General features: G+C 42.3%; 1 protein-coding gene across 1 annotated transcript in view; it reads right to left on the reverse strand.

Annotated features, from left to right (window-relative positions):
* Window positions 1-24,722, reverse strand: part of LOC128665004 (isotocin receptor-like) — a 46,894-nt gene that overhangs the window by 283 nt on the left and 21,889 nt on the right. The window lies entirely within an intron of this gene.

Below are 24,722 nucleotides of genomic sequence, written 5' to 3' on the forward strand. Positions count from 1 at the left end.
TTGCACACATGTAAACATGCATTTTTACTGTAACTTTTTTTTATTTAAAGCCTATCTGGAATGTGTACAAATCGTAGTAGTCTTCCTTCTTGCACTGTACTCAATATGTTTCTATAGTGTGGTATTATAGCTTATTACTACTGCAAATTAATTCTTTAGATAATACCCAAATGTTGAAGCATTTGAACTTGATGCAGAATAGCTGTAAAAAGCTGACTAGAAAATATCACATGTAAAAAAGGAAGATATTTACCTCAAAGGATGTTTTTTTTTTTAATAACTTTATTTTCACAGATCCAAGTAGAGAGAGACAATACAAATCACCATAGTAAACATAGTACAGAGATGTTTTTACAAAATTGATCTTGCAGCAAGTAGTGATGAAAAGTTCCTGCAAGTAATACTCAGCTCTCTCCTCCTGGGCCTGTTCACATTTTCTAAATAAACCAAACCAACCGGGAAAGATTGGGAGGGTAAGGGGGGGGGCGAGGGTGTGAGGGGGGGAAGAAGAGAAGAAGGGAGGGGGAAGAAAAGAGGGGGGGGGGGCTTGGGATTGGGGATGGGATGGAAGTTAGGTAGTGGAGGGGTAGGGCAGGAATAGGGGGCAGGGTGAGGTTTAAGGGGTAGGAAAGGAGGGGGGGAAGGAGGGAGAGGGGAAACAGGGGAAACAAGGGAGAGCAAACAACTATTTAGAACCTAGTTTTACATTAGGTGGCACCTGTTACTTTTGTCAGATTTTTTGTTTTAATCCATCTAGCCATTTATTACTGGGGTGCCATCCTTAGGAACCTTGCGTAGAGGCTAATGCCAAGCAAACATTACGTTCAATTAAACTAAATATCTTGTAACTATTCATTTCAAACGAAACCGTGAACAAACATGTCAAAGTATTGATGTACAGATAACAGATAACAGTCCTGGTACGAATAAACCACAGGCTATAGACTACAAGTTCCATGCCTTGTGCAGTTCAGTGAACAGCTATGGTTAATCCTTCGGCCTACCTCAGAGCTTCTGCCATTGATAGAGAGAAGAGAAGAAGGTGGGGGGGGATAAATACAGATGGTGGTAATGATGATGAGGGGAGGGGAAGGAAGGGGGAGGGGAGGGGGGGGTCTCGGGGGTCCAGCAGCCAGCCTACGAGTGGTCAGTCTCTATATCTTGGTCACAGCCCGGGATCTGTCGTCAGGGGAGTAAGTGTCGGTTGCTGTGTTGTGTTGGAAGTCAGAGGTTTCCTTCAGTCAGGGGCCATCGGCCCCTCAGTTGTTCAGTCATAAGGTAGGTGCTGTTGAGAAAAGGGGTCAAGAGGTGTCGTCTGATGGTCGGAGCAAGATACATTAAGTAGGGTTCCCACTTGGACATGAAATGCTTTACTCTCTTCTCCACATCTCCCTTAACATCTGCCTGTTCAACTAGGAGCTGAGTGTGTGTCAAATGTATGAGTTCGGTTATGTGTGGGGGCCCAGGTAGAATCCAATGCTTAAGAATTAATTTCCTGGACAGCAATATGATGGCATTTGTGAAGCGGTCTGCTGGGGATGAGTGAGCGTGTCCTCTTAGGAAAAGACCTCGTGTTGTGTAAGTTTGATGTGTTTGCTGCTAATTTTTGAGAGCCAGAATTGTACTTTTGCCCAGAATTGTAAGATTTTGGGGCATTCCCAGAATAAATGCATTATGTCTGGATCCGGGAGGGAGCATTTCAAGCAGGAGTTGTTTGCGTTGGGTACCCATTTGGCTCGTAAGGCTGGTGTGATGTAACTGTTATGCATGAGTTTGAGGTGTGATTCTCTAGTTTCCAAGCTGTCCGACAGTGTGTCTGCATCTATGTCCTTGTGCATAGTGGCAGTCCATCTGACACTCAGGTGTCGTGTAACTTCTGTAGACATCTGCTGCGTGATTAAGTCATAAATGTGGGAGATGGAGTGAGTTCCCTGTTTTGCTAAGGAACACAGACTATCTATATGTGTGCGTTTCGTAATGTCTAGTCCGTCAGTTTGAAGCTTATGTACATAGTGGGTGCATTGCAGGTATGGGAAGGTACTATGAGGGGGGAGATCATACTTTTGCTGGAGCGTAGCTAGCGGATACACTTTGTTAAAGAGGGGGTCTATGAGTTGCGATACTGAGGTTAAGCCTTTCTCTCCCCAGGCTCTGAACGCCTGTGTGGTCATGCCTGGGAGAAAGGTCGGATTCCCTTGCAATGGGAGGTGTCTGGTGATAGTATGAGACAGATTCCACCATTTGCACAATCTCTTCCATGCCCTCAAGGGGTCTCGGAACAAGATGTTATCCCTAACGTGGGGCGGTAGTGAACGGAGTTCCGCATGTGGCAGGAAAGCTCGGGCTAGCGGGTATGTGAGATGTGTCTCTAGTTGTTTATCACCGAACATTGATGTACCCTCCAGCCACTCTAAGACCAACTTAGTCAGAGTAGACCAGTTGTACCACTCCACGTTAGGCAGCTTAAGCCCACCTCGAGTCACCGGCATAGCCAGCTTAAGGCGACTAATCCTCTGTTTTTTGCCATTCCATATAAATCTGGAAAACATTGTGTTTACAGTCTGTGTATCCTTTCGCGTTAGGAGAAGTGGCAACAGTTGGAGGGGATATAGCAATTTTGGCATTACTATCATCTTTATTAGGTTAGACCTTCCTGAGAGTGGGAGTGGGAGCCTGGACCAGCCGGTCAAGAGGATCCGCACTTGTGTGAGCACAGGGGGGATGTTGAGCTTATAAATTAAGTTGGGGTTTGTGTGTAAGTATATACCCAGATATTTAAACGCCCCTGTTGTGACTTTAAGTGGAAACTGAGGTGTGTCAGGGCCTGCAGTGTTTCTCAGATACATAAGCTCCGATTTGTCTAAATTAACCCTGTATCCTGAAATCTTTCCAAATTGATGTAGCATGTCGAGGAGTTTGGGGATTTCAGTATTTGGATTTTGAATGTAAAGTAGCAGGTCGTCGGCATAAAGGGATAAGTGCGTGGGATGCTGACCAACCTCCACCCCTCTCAGGGTCTCTCTAATGTGAATGGCCAGTGGCTCTATGGCAAGGTTGAAAAGGAGGGGCGAGAGTGGGCACCCCTGACTGGTGCCCCTCTCCAACGTGAAGGTTTGGGATGTTTCCCCGTTAACTATGACCGATGTGTGTGGGCTTTGGTAAAGTGTCCGGATGAGATTATGGAAATCTCCTGTAATTCCGAATTTGTCTAGGGTTGTCAGCAGGTGGTCCCACTCCACCCTATCGAACGCCTTCTCCGCGTCGATCGCGAGGAGACAGGCGTCCGGAAGCGGGTCAGGGTGGCCCCCTCCCCTGGCTTGCCAGTAGTGGGAGATAACTGCTAGCGTCTTGCGAATATTCGTAACCGATGAGCGGTGTTTCATGAACCCTGTTTGGTCTTTGTGAATAACATTTCCCACCACCCTAGCCAGCCTATCTGCCAGGATGGCCGTGAAGAGCTTGTAATCGTTGTTCAGTAACGATATTGGTCTGTACGAGGCGGCCAGGGTGGGATCCCTGTCTGGTTTTGGTATCAGGCATATGTGTGCGTCTGCAAAGTCCGTCGCCGGCTGGGCAGCGCCACCTAAGTATGCCGTGAACGTTTGGGATAGTGGTATGCTAATGTCGTCTTGCAGTATTTTGTAGTATTCTATGGGGATTCTGTCTGGGCCCGGGGCTTTCCCTAGTTTGGCCCTCTTAATGGCTTTCTGGACTTCCAAGGGTGATATGCGTGCATTTAGGCAAGCTAATTGGTCCTGCGTGATAGTGGGAGTCCGTATTTGTTTCCAAAAAGCGTCTTTGTCACTAGGTGCAGCGGTGTGTTTAGTGTACAAGTCTGTGTAGAAATGAACGAATTCGTCCATTATGCTTTTGTTGTCAGTCTGAATAGTCCCATTCGCTCGTATGGCAGTAATTACTGATCTGGGTGTAATTAATTTCACAGCGTTGGCCAATAGTTTCCCCGTCCTATTCCCAAATCTGTAAAATCGTCCTTGTCTATGGTGCTGAAAATTTAAGTCTTGGCGATATAACGCATCCTCCCTTATCTTCTTACACTCATAGTACTTTAATCTAGTCTGGGTGGACGGGCGCGCCAGGTATTCGTTATACGCGGTGGTAACCGCTGTATCTGTGTCTGCGTCGGCTTGTTTGCGCCTGGAGTTATAATAGGCCGTGTAGCTAGTTATGTGTCCCCTCATTACTGCTTTTGAGGCACTCCAGAAAAGTGCCGGGGTGTCCTGGTGTTGAGCATTGAACCGAATGTAGTCTGTCCAACCTGCCCTCAAATGCTTTTTGAAGTCTAAATTATTGTATAAGTATGTAGGGAAATGCCAAGCCCCTCGAGAGGAGGGGGGGCGTGGATTATGCTGCAACTCTAGCCACACAGGGGCATGATCTGAGATCAAAATGTCTGCGATATGTGTGTGTTTGATCTGTCTGTTTAGTTGTGGGGAGCATAGGAAATAATCTATCCGGGACAGAGAGCTGTGTGTCTTAGAGAGGCATGTAAAATCTCTATGGGTCGGGTGGCGGAGTCTCCACAGGTCTACCAGGTCTAGTGTAGTTTTAAATGTTGCGATGGTGACTGTTTCTAATTTGTGACGCCTACTTTGTTCTCTAGTGTGCTCGGTGTTCTCAGCCTTGCGGTCAAGCGGTGTAGTCTGGATCAGATTAAAGTCGCCACCCACTAATAAAGGCTTATCCGCGTGTGGTAGCAGGGCCGCCTGAAGGGTATGCCAGAATTGGGGAAGAGGGCGGTTAGGGCCATAGACATTGCATAAAGTGTAGGAGTTTCCTGCAAAATTGAGATTTACTATTAGGAACCTGCCTCTGGGGTCTGTATTAAGTGTGGAGATCTGGATCGGTAAGCCCTTTTTAACCAGTATTGCCACCCCACGCTTACGACCCTCAGTCAGAGTATAGTGAACCTGGCCCACCCACCTAACCTTTAGTTTTTCATGTTCGGCATCTGTCAGACGTGTCTCTTGTAACAGGGCCACGTCTGCATGTAGGCGTTTAAGGTGCTGTAGTATGATACTCCTTTTGGCCGGGGATGTTATACCCCCGACATTCCAGGACACAATCTTTAGGCTTTGAGACATGGTGTGTAAAGTGAGGGAAATAATGCACCGTTACAGTCATAGATGGGACCAGGGCATCCCAGCTCTCCGTAATATACGTCGGGTGAAACTGTCAGTTTGTTAATGTAGGTGTGAGTGTTGGGTGACTTACAATTACTACCGTCCAGGGAAAAAGCTGCTCCTGGTCTTGAAAAGTGGAAAGTCGGCTGCCAGTCCCTCCATGGACCCCCCCCAGGACCTAGTAAGGAAGGCAAAATAGAATGAGACAATCATATTTGGAAAAATGCAACACATGGACAGACATACATATAGAGAACAATGATGTAACTGGCAACACTACATATACATGTTATCAGGGATTCGTGATTATGAAACAGAGTAGCCCATAATGGCCTGGTTGCTTGGAACCCAGAGCTAGAGGTTCCAGGTACCAGAGGAGTCTGTGATCGAAAGGGTAGGAGTTCAGGCCCAGCCCGTTGGGCCAGGTCACAATCATTGAAAGCCATCACAGGATGGGGTTGCAGAGGGACAAAGACCGTGAGTAGAGATGGGTGCTATTGATCAGCTCTGTCCATCCTTGTCTTCGGCCTCAAGATATTCTTGTAACTGTTGGGGTGTGAGAAAGAATTTAGGGCCTCCAGGGGTGGTAAGCCTTAGTTTGGCCGGGTATAAGAGTGAAGCCTGACGGCCTTGTGAGTGCAGTTTAGAGCATAAGGGGGCAAACTCCTTCCTTTTTCTTGCGACCTCTGCTGAAAAGTCTTGGAAAATGAGCAGCTTGTGTCCCTCAAAGCAGAGGTCTGGTTTAGCTCTGTATGCCTTGAGCAGCGCCAGTTTCTCTTGGTAGCGAAGGAGCTTGAAGATGACTTGTCTGGGGCGTTGGTTAGCTCTGGTGGGTAAAGATTCTGGCCCTATTCTGTGTGCCCTTTCCACATCTAGGGGTAGCGTGTCTGGGTCGAGTTGCAGTAGTTTAGGTAGTGTCAGGGCTGTGAATTCAAGTAGGTCTTTGTTCTTTATTGATTCAGGGACCCCGATCAGTCTCAAGTTGTTGCGACGAGACCGATTCTCAAGGTCGTCAAGTTTTTCTTGTAGTGTGAAGTTTTGACACTCCAGTCTTTGAACAATGACAGAGGAGGAGTGCTGATTGTCCTCCACATCTGAGATCCTTTGCTCTGCTTGCTGCAGACGTGTGGAGTATTGTCGTATTTCTGAGGTGAGAGTATCCATGCCCGCCTGCAGGGATTCCATTTTTGGAAGAAAAAAGGCTTTTAAGTCCTGTAGCATTGTATGGGAAGTGTCTTGAGGTGTTTCCCTGTCAGGGGGCACCGGTGGCTCCAGCTGAGGTTCTGGTGTCAGTTTTTGCCTTCTTTCTGTGGGTTTTTGTCTGCCTGACATGATGGGTGTAGCTTGTGTAGCAGAGACCTTGAAGTATTTGTCCACTTTCATGTGGGTCAGTGAGACTAAGAGTATGACAATTCTTCGTTTGGTGCAAGTGACTTGCAGGCAGGAGCTATTTTGGCAATGCGTGGAAGAAAGAGACAGAGCTTCCCTGTCAGTTCACAGCAAAGCAACCAAGTTCACGCTGTATTACTGTATTACTGCCGTTGCCGGTGGAAGCTCAGCTGCAGCAAACTAGGGGGAGAGCGAGTGGGGCAGCTAGCATGTATCAGGGCCACTTGCAAAGACAAGCCTGGGCGATATCGTATTGATGTCTCAGGCAGTGGCGTACAATTTGATTTGATGTCCCTTATGAGCGGTCTTCCCTGCCAGGGGAGGCCGGTTAGGAGTGCTGCTGTAGCTGCGCAGTTTACAATGTCTCCGCTCACACTTCCAATCACTACTCCCCCTCACTCCCCCCTCCAACCAAGTAAACAGTTGTGGTGTTTTCCTCCCCACTGCACCGCAGATACCTTGATGGGAGGTGTGCAGGAACGGGTGGTCAGGCGAGGTGGGTAGCAGGCCTCTCTGCGTGTGTTATGAGGGTATCTGCAGAGCCTTGTGTGTTATAATGCAGGGTAGCCGTCCGCCCGCTCCTACCCGTATAGTCAGGAAAGCTCACTGATCTCACCCAATCTCGCCAGGTATTTGCTCCTGCAGGTTGTAGATTGTAGCTCCGTTTGCTGATCCGCAGGTCTTCGGGCGACCGATAGGCTTCTGTTGCAGCTCTCGTGCCGTACTCCAAGATGGCGCCTGTCTCCCTATCTCCCCTTTACTGTTTCGCGCCTCCGGGGGCAAGGGCTGATCGAAAATGCCCTTCACGCTGAGTTTTCAGTTGGGGCTGGATTGGGGATGAACACCCAACAAGAAATGTGCATGGGGAGAAGCCAAGCAGCACACTTAGACAGTTTTTTAGGCCGTACAGTGCCGGAGCTCTTCACTAGTGCTCACCTCAAAGGATGTTTAATAACATGCAAGGGAGTGTGCATCTGGCATGTGCAAGCACAATCATGTTATTTCCCTATTTAGTTTAAGGAAGTTTACTATGAAATCTCATGAGATCACAGCAAAGTAAAGCATAATTTCAGCACAGCCACTGGACAGTAGCTGAAGTTTAAATCTTTATAGTGAGCTAGTGAGCTGAAGAAACTCTGAGGTAAAATATCTTCATTTTTTTACTGTCAGCTTTTTAGTGTTATGCTGCATAACTTTTAAGTGATTTAGCATATGGGTATTATCTCCATTTAAAGGGTCATTGTAGTGCAAAAAGTTAAAATACCATTACATACAGCATAATTGCATAATCAACAAATGAATAATAAAAATACAACGAAAAAGCACTTAGTTTGAATTTCAAGTGAGTAGTAGATTTTTTTCTGACAAATTTCAAAGTTCAATTTTCAATTTTCCTTCCCCTTGCATCATTTAACAGCCATTAAGATAATGAAAGGGAATTGGAAAAGTGTTTACATTTTCATGCTCTATCTGAATCATGAAAGTTACATTTTAAATTTAGTGTTCCTTTAACTCCTTGCGTCATTTGCACGTAGGTACTATATCACACAGTACTTCACTCAGCATACTCTGTTGATGTAGTACCTGCATCCAACACAGAGGGACATGCTGTGGTCCCCAGAGACTGTAGCTAGGGGCAGATACTAAGGGAGTGCTGATCATAGTCCCTTACTATGTAAAGGTAGATTGACAATTGTTGCAGAGAGTGACACTGTCTTTGTCACTCTCTGTAATGATCATCATAGGTGTTGAGTGGTAGTAGGGAGGAAGGTGGATTGGCCCAACAAGGAGGGGTGAGGGAGGGCTGGATTCCCTACACTACAGAAACAATGAGTAAAGGAGAAGGAGGGATGGACCTCTATGCTATGAAACATGATTAGGAAAGGAGAGAGAGGGATCTAGGGCCCTACACTAAGAAAAAATGCAATCTTGGAGGGGGAGGGTGGGACCCAGGGTCGGCTCCAAGGGGGGGCATTGGGGGGCAATGCCCACCCAAATGGAATGCTGTGCCCCCTCAAAATATTGATATGATCATACCACAAAGAGAGAGAGCTCAGCACATATGAGCAGCCGGTGACTCACCGGCTGCTCACATGTGCTGGCTGAGCTCTCTCTCTCTTTGTTGCTGACACTGCTAGTTATGACTGATCAGTGATTGATGGATTGATTGATCCAGCCGGCCTCTCTAGCTCGGTGCTCCCTGACACTCATGACTCATCACTTCCTCCCACCCAGAGTCCCAGCATAAGCTGCACGCACGGGAAGAAGAGTGAAAGCTGAGTGAGAGGGAAGCAGCGTGAGGTGAGGCAGGGATGAAAAAAGCAGCAAGGCTAGGCTGGTGCTGTTGCTGGTCAAGCAGTCTGTTGGTCACGGTGAGCAAAACATCACATTCACCAGGTTTTTTTTTGCTCAGGGGCATATTTAACAAAGGTCTATCGGACCTTATCCGACAGTGCGGATCAGGTCCGACAGACCTCGCTCTCCGTATTCAGCATTGCACCAGCAGCTCTTGTGAGCTGCTGGTGCAACACCAACCCCTGCAGATTCACAGCTAATTGGCCGCCAGCAGGGGGTGTCAATCAACCCGATCGTAATCGATCGGGTTGAATTGCGGCGTTGTCTGTCTGCTTGCTCAGAGCAGGCGGACAGGTTATGGAGCAGCGGTCTTTAGACCTCTGACTTCATAACTGGTGTTTCTGGAGAGCCTGCAGGCTTGCCAGAAACAAGGGCCCTCAAGCTCTATCCGGAGCTTGATAAATGTGCCCCTCAGTCTCAGTCTAAACGTAAGGAATATTATGCTGCTGCACTAGGCACAGAAGGTAGATTTGTTGGGGGGGCAGGTAAAGCATTGCTCTGCTCAAAAGCAGCTGTAGTGCAAGCAGGTACTTTTGTTTTCACCCTCCTCACTTCTGAGTGCAAACATCAGACCTATCTGTCATGCTGCCTCCTGTGTATCATACAGAGCAGCAAGCTCACATAACAACAATAATAATATTTACGGCAAATGTATTATGTGGCTTGGTCCCTTACAGCTAAAGTACCAATAAAGTCACATCCCTCACCACAGGTCCTTCAGCTGGATGGGATCTAGCTGCAACAGTCTCTGTAAGTGTGAGACTGAGGGAACTTTCATGGCTCTGCAATATGATAAGGTACTGAGAAGGGGGTTGTGTATATAAGGTAATGGTGAGGATGTGTGCATGTGTGTGGTAGAGGGATCCTCTCTATAATGTTATATATCTGTATATAAGGTGTGTGACTGAGTGTGTCTGTCAAAGAGAACCTCTCTATAATATATATATATATATATATATGTAATTATATTTACTGTATTTAAGGTACTGGGGAGTGGACTGTGTGTGTGGGAGGTAGAGGGAACCTCTTTATAATATATATATATATATATATATATATATTTATCTTTATTTAAAGTACTGGGGAGGGGCTGTGTGTGGGGAGGCAGAGGGAACCTCTCTTTAATATTATATATATATTTATATAAGGAATGATATTTATCTTTATTTAAGGTACTGGGGAGGGGGCTGTGTGTGTGTGGAAAGCAGAGGGAACCTCTCTATAATATTATATATATTTATATAAGGAATTATATTTATCTTTATTTACGGTATTGGGGAGGGGCTGTGTGTGTGGGAGGAAGAGGGAACCTCTCTATAATATTATATATATTTATATAAGGAATGATATTTATCTTTATTTAAGGTATTGGGGAGGGGCTGTGTGTGTGGGAGGCAGAGGGAACCTCTTTATAATATTATATATATTTATATAAGGAATTATATTTATCTTTATTTAAGGTACTGAGGGGCTGTGTGTGTGGGAGGCAGAGGGAACCTCTTTATAATATTATATATATATACACACGTGTGTGTGTGTCCTTGCATCAGTGACGTGCGGTGACGTCAGAGGCTGGTGAGGCAGTGGCTAGGATACAACTTCATACTTTAGATATCCTTTGTTGAAGAAATAGCAATGCACATGGTGAGCCAATCACATGAGGTATATATGTGCAGCCACCAATCAGCAGCTACTGAGCATATTTAGATATGATTTTGAACAAAGGATATCAAAAGAATGAAGAACATTAGATAATAGTTGTAAATTGGAAAGTTATTTAAAATTGCATGCTCTTTCTAAATCATGAAAGAATACATATGGGTTTCATGTCCCTTTAAATTGTGTTTTGGAAAACTGGTCAACTTAGTAAACATCTGATTTTAGTCTAAAGGATTGTTACAGAAACTCTTGCCAGATAACAAAATGCTTGCTCTGATTATGAGATCTAGAAATCCAGGCCCATTAGAATATATGTTTAAAACATACTTTTTACTTTAATGCTGCAAATTATGCTTATAGATTCCTTCAGTATTCAGTAAATATAAAAATGTCTTGATCCAGTGGCGGCTGATGAAATTTAAAGATGGTGGGGCGCTTGACCCCACCCCTTTAAATAAAGCCACACCATCAGATGGCACTACCAATTCATTAATTAAATAAATAAATAAAAGGTAGACATAAACACAGAAAAGCACTCAGGGGGAGAGGGAGAGAGAGACGGGGGGAGAGGGAGAGAGACACAGAGGGTTAGAGAGAAAGAGAGAGAGAGAGACACAATAACACACAGAGGGTTAGAGAGAGAGAGAAAGAGAGACGCAATCACACACAGAGGGTTAGAGAGAGAGAGAGAGAGAAAGAGAGACACAATCACACACAGAGGGTTAGAGAGAGAGAAAGAGAGAGAGAGACACAATCACACACAGAGGGTTAGAGAGAGAGACGCAATCACACACAGAGGGATAGAGAGAGAAAGAGAGAGACACAATCACACACAGAGGGTTAGAGAGAGAGAGAGAAAGAGGGACACAATCACACACAGAGGGTTAGAGAGAGAGAGAAAGAGAGAGACACAATCACACACAGAGGGTTAGAGAGAGAGAGAGAGAGAGAAAGAAAGAGAGACACAATCACACACAGAGGTCTAGAGAGAGAGAGAAAGAGAGACACAATCACACACAGAGGGTTAGAGAGAAAGAGAGAGAGAGAGAGAGAGAGAGAAAGAGAGAGAGACACAATCACACACAGAGGGTTAGAGAGAGAGAAAGAGAGACACAATCACACACAGAGTGTTAGAGAGAGAGAGAAAGAGAGAGACACAATCACACACAGAGGGTTAGAGAGAGAGAAAGAGAGAGAGACACAATCACACACAGAGGGTTAGAGAGAGAGAGAGAGAGAGAATCACACACAGAGGGCTAGAGAGAGCAACACAATCATATACAGAGGGATAGAGAGAGAGAGAAAGAGAGAGAGAGAGACACAATCACACACAGAGGGTTAGCGAGAGAGAGAAAGAGAGAGAGAAAGACACAATCACACACAGAGGGTTAGAGAGAGAGAGACACACAATCACACACAGAGGGTTAGAGAGAGAGAAAGATACACAATCACACACAGAGGGTTAGAGAGAGAGAGAGAGACAATCACACACAGAGGGTGAGAGAGAGAGAGAGAGAGACAATCATACACAGAGGGTTAGAGAGAGAGCGAGAGAGAGAAAGAGAGAGACACAATCACACACAGAGGGTTAGAGAGAGAGAAATAGAGAGAGAGAGAGAGAGAGAGAGAGAGACAATCACACACAGAGGGTTAGAGAGAGAGAGAAAGAGAGAGACACAATCACACACAGAGGGTTAGAGAGAGAGAGAGAGAGACACAATCACACACAGAGGGTTAGAGAGAGAGAAAGAGACACAATCACACACAGAGGGTTAGAGAGAGAGAAAGAGACACAATCACACACAGAAGGTTAGAGGGAGAGAGAAAGAGATAGACACAATCACACACAGAGGGTTAGAGAAGAGAGAGAGACACAATCACGCACAGAGGGTTAGAGAGACACATAAGGGTGTGAGAGAGTCAGAGGGGGAGGAAGAGAGACAGAGAGAGAAAGAGACCATGGGGGAGAACGACACATAAGGAGAGAGATGGATAGATAGAGAGAGAGAGAGAGAGAGACACACACACACAAGGGGGGGGGGGAGAGGGACCACTGCATTTTTAAGTAATATTTTAAGTGACTATCAAATGCTAATAGTCTACAATCTATTTTAAATATTTGAAACAGAACAGCACATATGAATGGGAGCATTAATAAATTATTATTTGTTGTCTACATCATGGTTGTCCAACATACACATAAGGAACCACTGATTTAAATTAAATATTATAGCTACAGGAGCCATGGAGAATATTTGCTATAACTCATTCTAAAATGCTTTTACATTACCATGCTGTTGGTCTAGCTTACTCTTGTCAAATAACAACTCATCCATACAAACAGCAGAGCTACAGAGAGGCAAGCTGCTGGGTGTAAAGTTTGAGTAAACAAAATACAAAAACGATCCTTAAACTGCTGTAAAAGAGTAAAAAAACAAAAAACACTAAACCACATTCATTAAATTATAATTTTAACTAACAGAATCCCTTTCAGTAAAATCTAAGGTTGCAGAACTTACTTTAATAAAATGTGGCTAAAACACTGCTCTGAGTCTGCATCTCTTCCTGCTCTGTAGTCTGTAAGGAAGTGACAGTGGAACATTTCTCTGCACTTGGAGGGGAAGAACAGAACTCTCTTTTTTATTGAATAAAAGCTGGCAGCTGAACAGGGCAGCACCAAAATAAATGAAAGTATTTTTTTTCCGTTTTTCTTTTGTTTTATATGATTAAACATCCAGCCCCAACCCTAAGTTCCACTTTCTAATGCCTCTCACGGGATTGGTTCAGTCCAAATAGGACTGCCTCAAATAAGCAGTTATGGTCCATGATCTTAACCACTTTCATCCAGTAGGTGGCGCAGCATGTTGTGTAATGGTGGGCAGACCTGCTTGTGCCTCTCCATTGCACAACATGTAGCTGTGGGGGGAAAAATGCTGGGGGGGAAAAATGCTGGGGGGAAAAAATGCTGGGGGGAAAAAAATTGCAATTTTTTTTAAAGCCAATAAAAATATATATATTTTTGCCCATATGAGAGGTGAAGCACTGCGTCACCTGCCTCTAGTGACTGCACATCACTACCCTGCATATGCATTAGTTATTTTCTCACCCTGCATATGCGTGTAGCCTTATTTCAACCCACCTGATTGTAAGCACGTGTTTTTTCCAGGGCTGCTGTTTATTCCCAGTCCGGCCCTGTTTAGCACATATTCTCCACATGTTAATAGTGGGGAATAAGCTAGCCAGAAGCTACACTTTCCTGCAGAATATGTAGGTCTGCTCTTATTTTGACTCTCATACATGCTTTGTAAATGCATGCCCACTTGTAAAAAAATTGCCCCCCATTTCATTTGTTCTGGAGCCGTCCCTGGTGGGACCATACGCTTCAAAAAAAGAAATTAGTTATGAAATAAAAGAAATATATAAAAAAAACACAAATATTTGGTTTCTGGCAACTAGCTATGGAGGGTTAGAGACCTGTGGGGGGTATAAGGGAGATTGATTGGTTGTGTAGAGTTCCCTGAACTACAGAAATGTAAATAAATAAATCTAAAAAAAAATAAAATAATATATAATATAATATATAATATAATATATAATAACTCCTTCACTGCCGGCAATTTCAGAAGTGTGCTGATTAGCTGCAATTAGCAACCTCGTAATTGCTAACAATGGCAAAGCCATGCATGTCTGCTGTTTCTGAAAAGCTTTTACAACTTTTTTTCTTATAACTGTAGTAGTTGTGTGCAAATAATTTAAATGAGAAACGCATATTATTTTTTTAATATGATCTTGTTTGGCAGCTAAATAGTGGCATCAAATATAGCAAAATGGACTAGATCAATATCTTGGGTTGTCTACTTTAGAAATATGCATAGTTTGAGGAGTTAATATTGAGAATTTGGGCAGTTCTATACCAAATGAGAATTAGTCCATTGCATCATTTTAGACATAGCTGCAGAATTTTTTTTTTACACAAACATACGTTTGGTCTTAGCTGAATCAGAAGATGCTAATGAACACATTTTATGATTTTTTTTTTACAGTTTGAAAGCTTTTTGTAGAATGTGGCAATATATATATATATATATATATATATATATATATATTTTTTTTTTTTTTTTTTATTTTACTTTTTATGCCTATATATATATATATATATATATATATATATATATATATATATATATATATATATATATCACACAGAGAAAGTCCAGCACTCACTTACAAGCTCTCAGCTAACAAGCCCAGGAACCGCATCAAGGTCTCTTCCAAAACCTGAGTCCCTAAATAGCCACACAATGCAAGCTCTCAATCCAACAAACTGGAAGCAAGTGAAGGGTGCACAGGCTTATGTAATCACCCTAGACATATACAAAACACGGAAGGGTACTGCACTCTCAGACCGAACTGGGTACACATCCCATGACCCTGCAACATGCACAGCCCTGGGTGCACAGGCACAGGCTTATGTAGGGTGTTTACATAAGTCTGTGCACCCTTCATTTGTTCCCAGTTTGTTGGATTGAGAGCTTGTAAGTGAGTGCTGGACTTTCTCTGTGTGTTGTATTAATTTGATTTGTAATTTTCCCGATGGGCCTTGCACCCAGACCTGTCTGGTGTTAACTGCCTGTGTCTCTGGGGACAGTGCAGCTTCCTGAGAGTGCTATTGTGCACCCAGGGCTGTGCATGTTGCAGGGTCATGGGATGTGTACCCAGTCCGGTCTGAGAGTGCAGTCCCCTTCCGTATTTTGTGTATATATATATATATATATATATATATATATATATATATATATACACCTTCATAGGTACATTTTTAAAAAAGGATCTATTGCTGTTTAAACAGAGCAAAAAAAAATATCTGGTATTTCGTCCAAGTTTTTGTCAGTTTTCAGCACTATCATTCATGCAAGCCTATGCATTTAACCCCTGTACATGCCAATCAGCAATGGCAGTCGCACAACATAGCCTTTAAGAGTAGCAGCTGTTGTGACTGAATGAATACATAACTAAGGAGAGATTTTCCAGCTTTACATAAGCCTTCATATATTCAGAATCTTCAGTAAGAGCTTATCTTTTAAAATGTCAAACACATAAGCAATTTTATTTTGGCAGTTTCTCCTATTTATTTTATATAGATGTGTGGGTGTGTGCTAATCATGGGCTAAATTACAAGTTGTGTGGTACGGTTATAGCGCTGAAAAATTGTCCTTTGCGCGCAGAATGGCAGGTCTCCATATTACAAGTCGCAGTGGTACAGCTATACCGCTAGCGTTTTAGCCTGTACCGCAACTCTCCATTCCGCACTCAAAAAATAGCTCCCGTATTACAAGTTGTTCAGTCCGGCTATTACGCTAGCGTTATAGCTTATACTGCCACGATCCATTCCACGATCAGAGACCAGTAGGTATGGATTTTGCGAAACAAAAATGTTTCACAAAGCTCATAACACAAATGTTACAAAGTACACTAACACCCATAAACTACATGTTAATCCCTAAACCGCCATCCCCCGCATCGCAAATACTTTATTAAACTTATTAAAGAGACAGTCTACACCAGAATTGTTATTGTTTAAAAAGATAGATAATCCCTTTATTACCCATTCTCTAGTTTTGCACAACCAACACAGTTATATAAATACACTTTTTACCTCTGTGATTACCTTGTATCTAAGCCTCTGCAAACTGCCCCCTTATTTCAGTTCTTTTGACAGACAATCAGAGCTGGCTCACCTGATCTCCACGTGCGTGAGCACAGTGTTATCTATATGACACACATGAACTAACACCCTCTAGTGGTGAAAAACTGTCAAAATGCCCTGAGAGAAATCAATTAACCCCTAATAACCCCTGGATAATTTTGTTTATTATTTTTGTAATCTTAGATTTTGTTTTATTTTTCGTAATTTTAATGTTTGTTTTGTTTTGTAATGTTAGTTTTTTTTTTAATTTTTTTGTAGTGTTAGGATTTTTTAATTTTTAACTTTTATTTTCCGTTTATTTTATTTTTTTAAATAGTTAAGTTAGGTTTATTTATAGTTTAAGCTTAGTTTTTTTTTATTTCACAGGTAAGTTTTTATTTATTTTAAGATAGTTATATTGTAACTTTAATTTAAAGTTAGGGGGGTGTTAGGTTTAGGGGTTAATAGTTTAATTTAGTGTGTCCCAATGTGGGGGGCCGGCAGTTTAGGGGTTAATAGGTTTAGTTTAGTAGTTGCAATGTGGGGGGCCAGTGGTTTAGGAGTTAATAGCTTTATTATAGTAGTTGTGATGTAGGGGCCAGGGGTTAAGGGATTAATAAGTTTAGTAGTTGCAATGTGGGGAGCCAGCGGTTTAGGGGATAATAGCTTTATTATAGTAGTTGTGATGTGGGGGGCAGGGGTTAATAATTTTAGTTTAGTAGTTGCAATGTGGGGGGTCAGCGGTTTAGGGGTTAATAGCTTTATTATAGTAGTTGCGATGTGGGGGCCAGGCCAGCGGTTTATGTGTTAATAGGTTTATTTAGGTGTTAGTGATGCGGTGGCGGTGGTTAATACATTTATTTAGTGTCGGTGATGTCCGGGACGGCGGTTTAGGGATTAATAGGTTTATTTAGTGTCGTTGAAATCGGGAGCAGCTGTTTAGGGGTTAATAGGTTTATTTAGTGTTGGCGATGTTGGGGGGCAGCAGTTTAGGGGTTAATAACTTTATTTCGTTTTGGTGAAGTCAGGGGCGGCAGTTTAGGGTTTAATAGGTTTATTTAGTGTTGGCGATGTCAGGAGGCGGCAGTTTAGGGGTTAATAACTTTATTTAGTGTCAGCGATGTTGTGGGCCAGCGGATTAGGGGTATTTAGACAAGGGGTTTATGTTAGGGTGTTAGGTTTTTACATAACCTTCTTGTCCCCATAGACATCAGTGGGGAATGCATTATAGTGATTGCCATTCCGCAATCGCAGATGTTAGTTTTTTTCTAACACTTTCTCTCTATTGATGTCTATGGGGGAATACGTGCATGAGCCTTAGCTTTTGTACGGTATGGAGCTTAACGAACCATAACGCACAGCACAGGATGGTGTTTGTGGAACTTGTAATGGCAGCGCTATGGAAAGTGCGGTAGCGCTACATTTTTAGCATTATTTACGCACCAGGTTTAACGCTCAACTTGTAATCTTGGTGAATGTTTGTTTTGTGTCTGTATATTTATATCTAAGGAAGAGAGTTGTTAAAATTGTGACCGTACATACTCAAATGGAGACTGGATGTTTAAGTTCACTGAACGGCCATAAGTGTATGTTGCTGATGCTTAATAGGATTATTATTGTACAGATATAACATCTCCCTATGGTTGTGCATGTGTACGAAAAGCTACCATCTTCTCACTGGCTCAGTAACCTTTCACAAATCCAGTTAGAGTTAGATGGCATCTCCATTTTTTAAAATCTATTTAATCCTTTCTGTGAGTCAAAGTAGTCTCAATTCTAGTAATTTATAGATTAGACAAAGTGTTAAACTCTTGCGACAAGGAACATTCAGGAAAATAGATGAATATGACCCAAATCAAGACTGGGTGTTCAGATATGTCATCAGGATTAGTTTACGGTTCATTTATAATCTCACCATCATAAATCTTTAATTTGACTGAGATGAGTTAAACTCAGAGCTCCATGAAGAAGTCAATTATGGCTGTAAAATGGGAAGCCATCTTCTCTGTGACCAAGGCCTTATAAAATCCTATCACACGTTTTGTATAACTTCTTGTTGGTAATGATGGGTCAAAAAACAAAGCAGTAGCACTAGTATAACTAAAATAGACCATTATTGCCTTTTTTATCTTTTGTAGTATGATGTAGGACCCCACAAAGCCAATAAAAGCATATTTATTACACTAGTGCTGCTGTTCATTGATGTGTTTTACTCTAAATGAGAATTGTGGTGACTTCTCATACAATGCATTTGTAGTAAAATGATGAGACACCTTATCACTGTGAGATCATGCTTAATAAAGCAACATTAAAATCAATAAATAATCATACAATTTACAAATATACAAGTGCTATGGAGCGTTAACATTACTGGAGCATAATCCATACTGCTTGCATTCTTGAACTGGTATTACAAGTCCTTTGTTAATATTTATTGAGGAAGCACTAGTATAGTGTGCTCTACAGTATTCATGTTGGCTAGTGCAGGTACATAATTCCCCTCTCGTAATATATTTCTATAAGAGTATGCACTGAAATTCATGTCAGATAATGCTTGAGAGATGCAGTGTAAAAATTCTGCTCAAGTGGTGGAGTTTTTGGTTAAAATAATTTGCCATATACAACTTTCATGAAAGTATTAACTCTTTCAAAAGCAAACACTGACATATTTACCCCAATATAAAAAATACACAGGCTTCACCAATATAAAGTTTTGGCTTAGTCAACAAATTTCACAAGCATTTGTGAAATTTAACACAAAATAGTAATAATGATGTAGTTACTAATTCTTATTAAGTTAAAAATGATCATCAAACAACTTCCAACAAGTCCTGTACAAAGGAATAGAGAACAGTACAATACAATATTACAAGAGAGCTTGATGGGGACGTTCAAGGCTTGTTTGAAAGCCTTTTTGCATTTATGCCTGGTTTTAAAACATAATTTTCTTCTTAAATGGAGAGAGTCTACAGCTGCATTCATTACTTTTGGGAAATAAGAACCTGGCCACCAGGAGGAGGCAAAGACAACCCAGCCAAAGGCTTAAATACTCCTCCCACTCCCCTCATCCCCCACTCATTCTTTGCCTTTCGTCCCAGGAGGATGGCAGAGAAGTGTCAGAATTTAAATTTTTTGTTTTTGTCTCTTATGGAGGGTAGTACTCTTCGGCATGGGACAGGAGTTTTAAGTAGTCCTGTCAGTCTCTCAGTGTGGACTTGGATGAAAGTTAGAGTCCGGAGATGCAAGGAGTTTCTCCAAAACCATCCCGACTCATATTAACAGCTCCTTAAGTAATCAGCGTTGTCAAACTTCGCTTCGCTGCCTGCTTTCTTCTCTCAAGTCCATGGCGGAGGCAATGCTACTATCCGTCACACTTGAAGGGCCGTGTTCCTGTTCCACGGCGTAGATTCCGGTAAGACCGTTTCATTTTACCTTATTTACAATGTATTCTAATGTGAATGTTTCCCGAGAGGCTACTGCCTTGCAGGTCAAACTATACATAAGGGTCTCAGTGAGTCTCTTTTAGTATCTTGGAATCAAGGGCTAATATTTCCTGAGGGGGATTATTGAACGGTGGGGGTTATAATCATGTTTGTTATGTGATTCAACCTGCTTATGTGCGATGTTTACTGGGCTCATGGTTGGAACATTGAGGCCTTTGAAAGTGACGCAGCCTTTTGGTGGGACCCGCTTTTTTGGACTGTACGGTTCACCTTGTGTTCGAGCGTGGCTACGTTCCGTTGTTCCATTTCTGCATTCCCGACCATGTGGCGAAGCAAAGTTTCTAGTCTGCAGGGGTCTGGTCATAGGAGGTGGTGAGTGCCCCAGCCATTGGGGGTGTCAGGTGCGATTTAGTTTTCACTACTTTAGTCCATATTTAACTGACTAACTTCTTGTATCCAGATTTGGCTCCTAATGCTCTTGCTTGACTTTAGGACTTGACTTTGCTTGGAGTACCCTTCTGTCTCCTGATTTGGTTCTTGATGTATTTGTATTGGTTCTGGCCTCGGCTTAGTGCTTGACTTTCCTGATTTTGTTACTGACATTCCAATATGACGTCTGACTTTGACTTGCTCCTTACCATTCTCCTGCTTTTCACCTATACCTTTGTCAGAATCCTCTGTCCCTCATTCTCTTAGCCCTTCCCCTTCAGCCTATTTATGCTACACACACCCTAATACAGGTGATTAGTAATTTGTTAGTTGTGCATATGCAAACAACCAATGTCTGAGCTCCTCTCCTACCAGGGTACTGACTCTGAGCTATATTTTGATCGTCTTGCAAACCCTTTTATGTTCCAGACTGATCGCAAACAATTTCAAGCTGCATTTCCTTTGTGTTATCTTTCACTGCTTATCTGACACTACTAACTTCTATGACTACAAAGTAACAGTCTCTTACCAAGTTGGAGTAATCAGCAACCCGGTAACTATTCCTCCAGCTGCTGCTTAGTTCTAGGGCAAAACTATTTCACTCAGTTTGTTCACTTTGTACTGCTTCCACCTATCACATAATTTCACCACTCTGACTCTCAGAGAATTCTGCCTGTGTATTCTTACCGCAACCATCCACTCAGCTGATATCTGACTGACTTTTGTCAGCTCTACAAATCAGACTGCAAAAGATTCCTCTCTGACCTTGATGCAAAACTTACCTTACCGGTTCTACCTGGCTCTCGACTCTAATCAACTGTGCTATTGAGTCCGATCGGCTCCATGAAACGGACATTGGCTTTGTCAACAATTTGTGACATCATCTCTTCAGACTACCACCCACTCCTGCAGTTACAAAATGGAACGAAGTGTAAAACTCATCTTCCTTGCTGAACACTGATTCCTGTGTAAAATCACTATCAAGATTCTTGATTCCTTCTGGCACAGTTGACTAAATTCACTTTTATATATTTCCTGGCTACTTCCACATAAGTAGTTAGTAAGTGAAAGTGATACAAATGCAATTTTAAAGGAATATAACACCTCTTCTGATACGTACTGCAGTTGAGATCCATTTAGTTTATTATCCGGTACAATTTCATTACAACCTTCTTGCTTTGTGGCTTCATTTCTAGTCTTACTGATTCCAGCTATACAGATGTGCTTTAAGTAGCACAGTTAAACTCTTCCTCTGTTACACAATGGTATTTGTGTTATTTGAGTATTCAACAAAAACAAAATTTATACTTACCTGATAAATTTCTTTCTTTCCGGATATGGTGATTCCACAACGTCATCAATTACTGTTGGGATATCACTCTTGGCCAGCTGTAGGAGGCGAAGAGCACCACAGCAAAGCTGTTAAGTTTCACTCTCCTACCCACAATCCCCAGACATTCGACCAAAGGAAAATGGAAACAAGGAATAACACAAAGGTGTAGAGGTGCCTGAGGTTTAGTCAAAAATAACCGTCTTAAGGGTGGGGTCATGGACTCACCATATCCGGAAAGAAAGAAATGTATCAGGTAAGCATACATTTTGTTTTCTTTTTTAAGATATGGTGAGTCCACAACGTCATCAATTACTCTTGGGAACGAATACCCAAGCTAGAGGACACAGATGACTAGGGAGGGAAAACAAGACAGGCAGATCTAAACAGAATGCACCACCGCTTGAAGAATCTTTCTCCCAAAAGAAGCCTCAGTCGAGGCAAAAGTATAAAATTTGGAAAAAGTATGCAGAGAGGACCAAGTTGCAGCCTTGCTAATCTGTTCCACAGAAGCTTCATTTTTGAAAGCCCAAGAAGATGAAACAGCCCTAGTGGAATGAGCTGTTATTCTCTCAGGAGGCTGCTGTCCAGCAGTCTCATAAGAAAAATGGATCATACTTCTCAACCAGAGAGAAAAAGACATAGCAGTAGCTTTCTGACCTTTACACTTTCCAGAGAAACAAACAAACAGGGCAGAGGACTGAGGAAAATCTTAGTCCAGTGTAGGTAGAATTTTAGAGTAACAGACGTTCCTTATGAGAAGAAGGATTAGGACATAGAGAAGGAACAACGATTTCCTGGTTAATATTTCTACCAGAAACCACTTTAGGAAGAAAACCCAACTTAGTAAGAAGAACCACCTTATCAGCATGAAAGATAAGATAAGGCAAATCACACTGCAGGGCTGAGAGCTCCGAGACCCTCCGAGCGGAAGAAATAGCAATAAGAAACAAAACCTTCCAAGATAACAACTTAATATCTATGGAATGTAAAGGCTCAAATGGAGCCTGTTGCAAAACCTTAAGAACTAACGAGTTTTGTGTTATGAGCGGCTCGGTACTAACTTGCAAGTTATTTCCACCGCTCACCTCCCTATAGCGCTGCTATTACAGGTTTGCAAAAACCCGGCGTTACCAGGCAATATTGCAGCTTTGAGCAAAATTGAGCTCCATACCGCACTCCAATACCAGCGCTGCTTTGAACTGGTTTTATGTGCTTGTGCACGATTTCCCCGTAGATATCAATGGGGAGAGCTGGCTAAAAAAAAGGCTAACACCTGCAATAAAGGAGCGTAAAGCCAATCAGCCAATAGAATGCAAGCTCAATCCTATTGGCTGATTGCATCAGCCAATAGGATTTTTTCACCTTTAATTCCGATTAGCTGATAGAATTCTATCAGCCAATCGTAATTCAAGGGACGCCATCTTGGATGACGTCCCTTAAAGGAACCTTCATTCTTCGTTAGCTGTCAACAGAAGAGGATGCTCTGCGCCGGATGTCTTGATGATGGAGCCGCTCCGCACCGGATGGATGAAGATAGAAGATGCCATCTGGATGAAGACTTCTGCCAGCTTGGATGAAGACTTCGGCCCGCTTGGATGAAGACCTCTGCAGGCTTCGATGAGGACTTCTGCCGCTTTGTTGAGGATGGATATCTGGTCTTCAAAAACTGTAAGTGGATCTTCGGAGGTTAGTGTTAGGTTTTTTTAAGGGTTTATTGGGTGGGTTTTATTTTTAGCTTAGGGTTTGGGCGGAAAAAGCGCTAAATGCAATTTTAAGGGCAATGCCCATCCAAATGCCCTTTTCAGGGCAATGGGGAGCTTAGGTTTTTTAGATAGGAATTTTATTTGGGGGATTGGTTGTGTGGGTGGTGGGTTTTACTGTTGGGGGGTTGTTGGGGGGTTTTTTACAGGTAAAAGAGCTGATTTCTTTGGGCAATGCTCCGCAAAATGCCCTTTTAAGGGCCATTGGTAGTTTAGTTTAGGCTATGTTTTTTAATTTGGGGGGGGGGGTATTTTGATAGGGCTATTAGATTAGGTGTAATTAGTTTAAATATTTGATAATTTATTTTTTATTTTGTGTAATTTAGTTAATGGTATTTAATTAATGTAATTGATTTAATTGTAGTGTAAGGTTAGGTGTTAGTGTAACTCAGGTTAGGTTTAATTTTAGAGGTAAATTTGTATTTATTTTAGCTAGGTAGTTAGTAAATAGTTAATAACTATTTAGTAACTATTCTACCTAGTTAAAATAAATACAAACTTGCCTGTAAAATAAAAATAAACCCTAAGCTAGCTACAATGTAACTATTAGTTGTATTGTAGCTAGCTTAGGGTTTATTTTACAGGTAAGTATTTAGTTTTAAATAGGAATTATTTAGTTAATGATAGTAATTTGTATTTAGATTTATTTTAATTATATTAAAGTTAGTGGGTGTTAGGGTTAGACTTAGGGTTAGGCTTAGGGGTTTATAACTTTAGTATAGTGGCAGCGATTTTGAGGCAGCAGATTAGGGGTTAATAACAGTAATGTAGGTTGCAAACTCGTAATACCGACGCTATGGAAGTCCCATTGAAAAAGGACTTTTTGAACGCTGCGGTAGTTACGTTGCGTTATGGCCAAAAAAGTGTTTGGTGCAGCTAAACCTACAGACCAGCGGTAGTGAAAAAGAGCCATAACGCTGCTTTTTCACCCATAATGCAAAACTCGTAATCTAGCCATAAGTTAAGGCTCCAAGGAGGAGCAACAGACTTAAAGACAGGCCTGATTCTGACCAGGGCCTGACAAAAGGATTGAACATCTGGCACATCCACCAGACACTTATGTAACAAAACAGATAATGCAGAAATCTGACTCTTCAGATAACTGGCTGACAAACCTTTCTACAGACCTTCCTGGAGAAAAGACAAAATCCTAGAAATCCTGACCCTACTCCAAGAGTAGCCCTTAGATTCACATCAATAAAGATATTTACGCAATATCTTATGGTAAATCTTTCTAGTAACAGATAGTAACAGACTTGCGAGCTGAATCATGATTTCAATGACCGACTTAGAAAAACCACGCTTAGACAACACTAAGCGTTCAATCTCCAAGCAGTCATCTTCAGAGAAATGAGACTTGGATCAAGGAATGGACCCTGAGTTAGAAGATCCTTCCTCAGAGGCAGCCTCCAAGGTGGAAGAGATGACAACTTCACTAGGTGTGCATACCAGGTCCTGCGAGGCCACGCAAGAGCTATTAGAATTACCAATGCTTTCTCTTGTTTGATACAAGCAATAACTCATGGA

Source organism: Bombina bombina, chromosome 6 (assembly GCF_027579735.1).
Source record: "Bombina bombina isolate aBomBom1 chromosome 6, aBomBom1.pri, whole genome shotgun sequence".
NCBI classification, from domain to species: domain Eukaryota; kingdom Metazoa; phylum Chordata; class Amphibia; order Anura; family Bombinatoridae; genus Bombina; species Bombina bombina.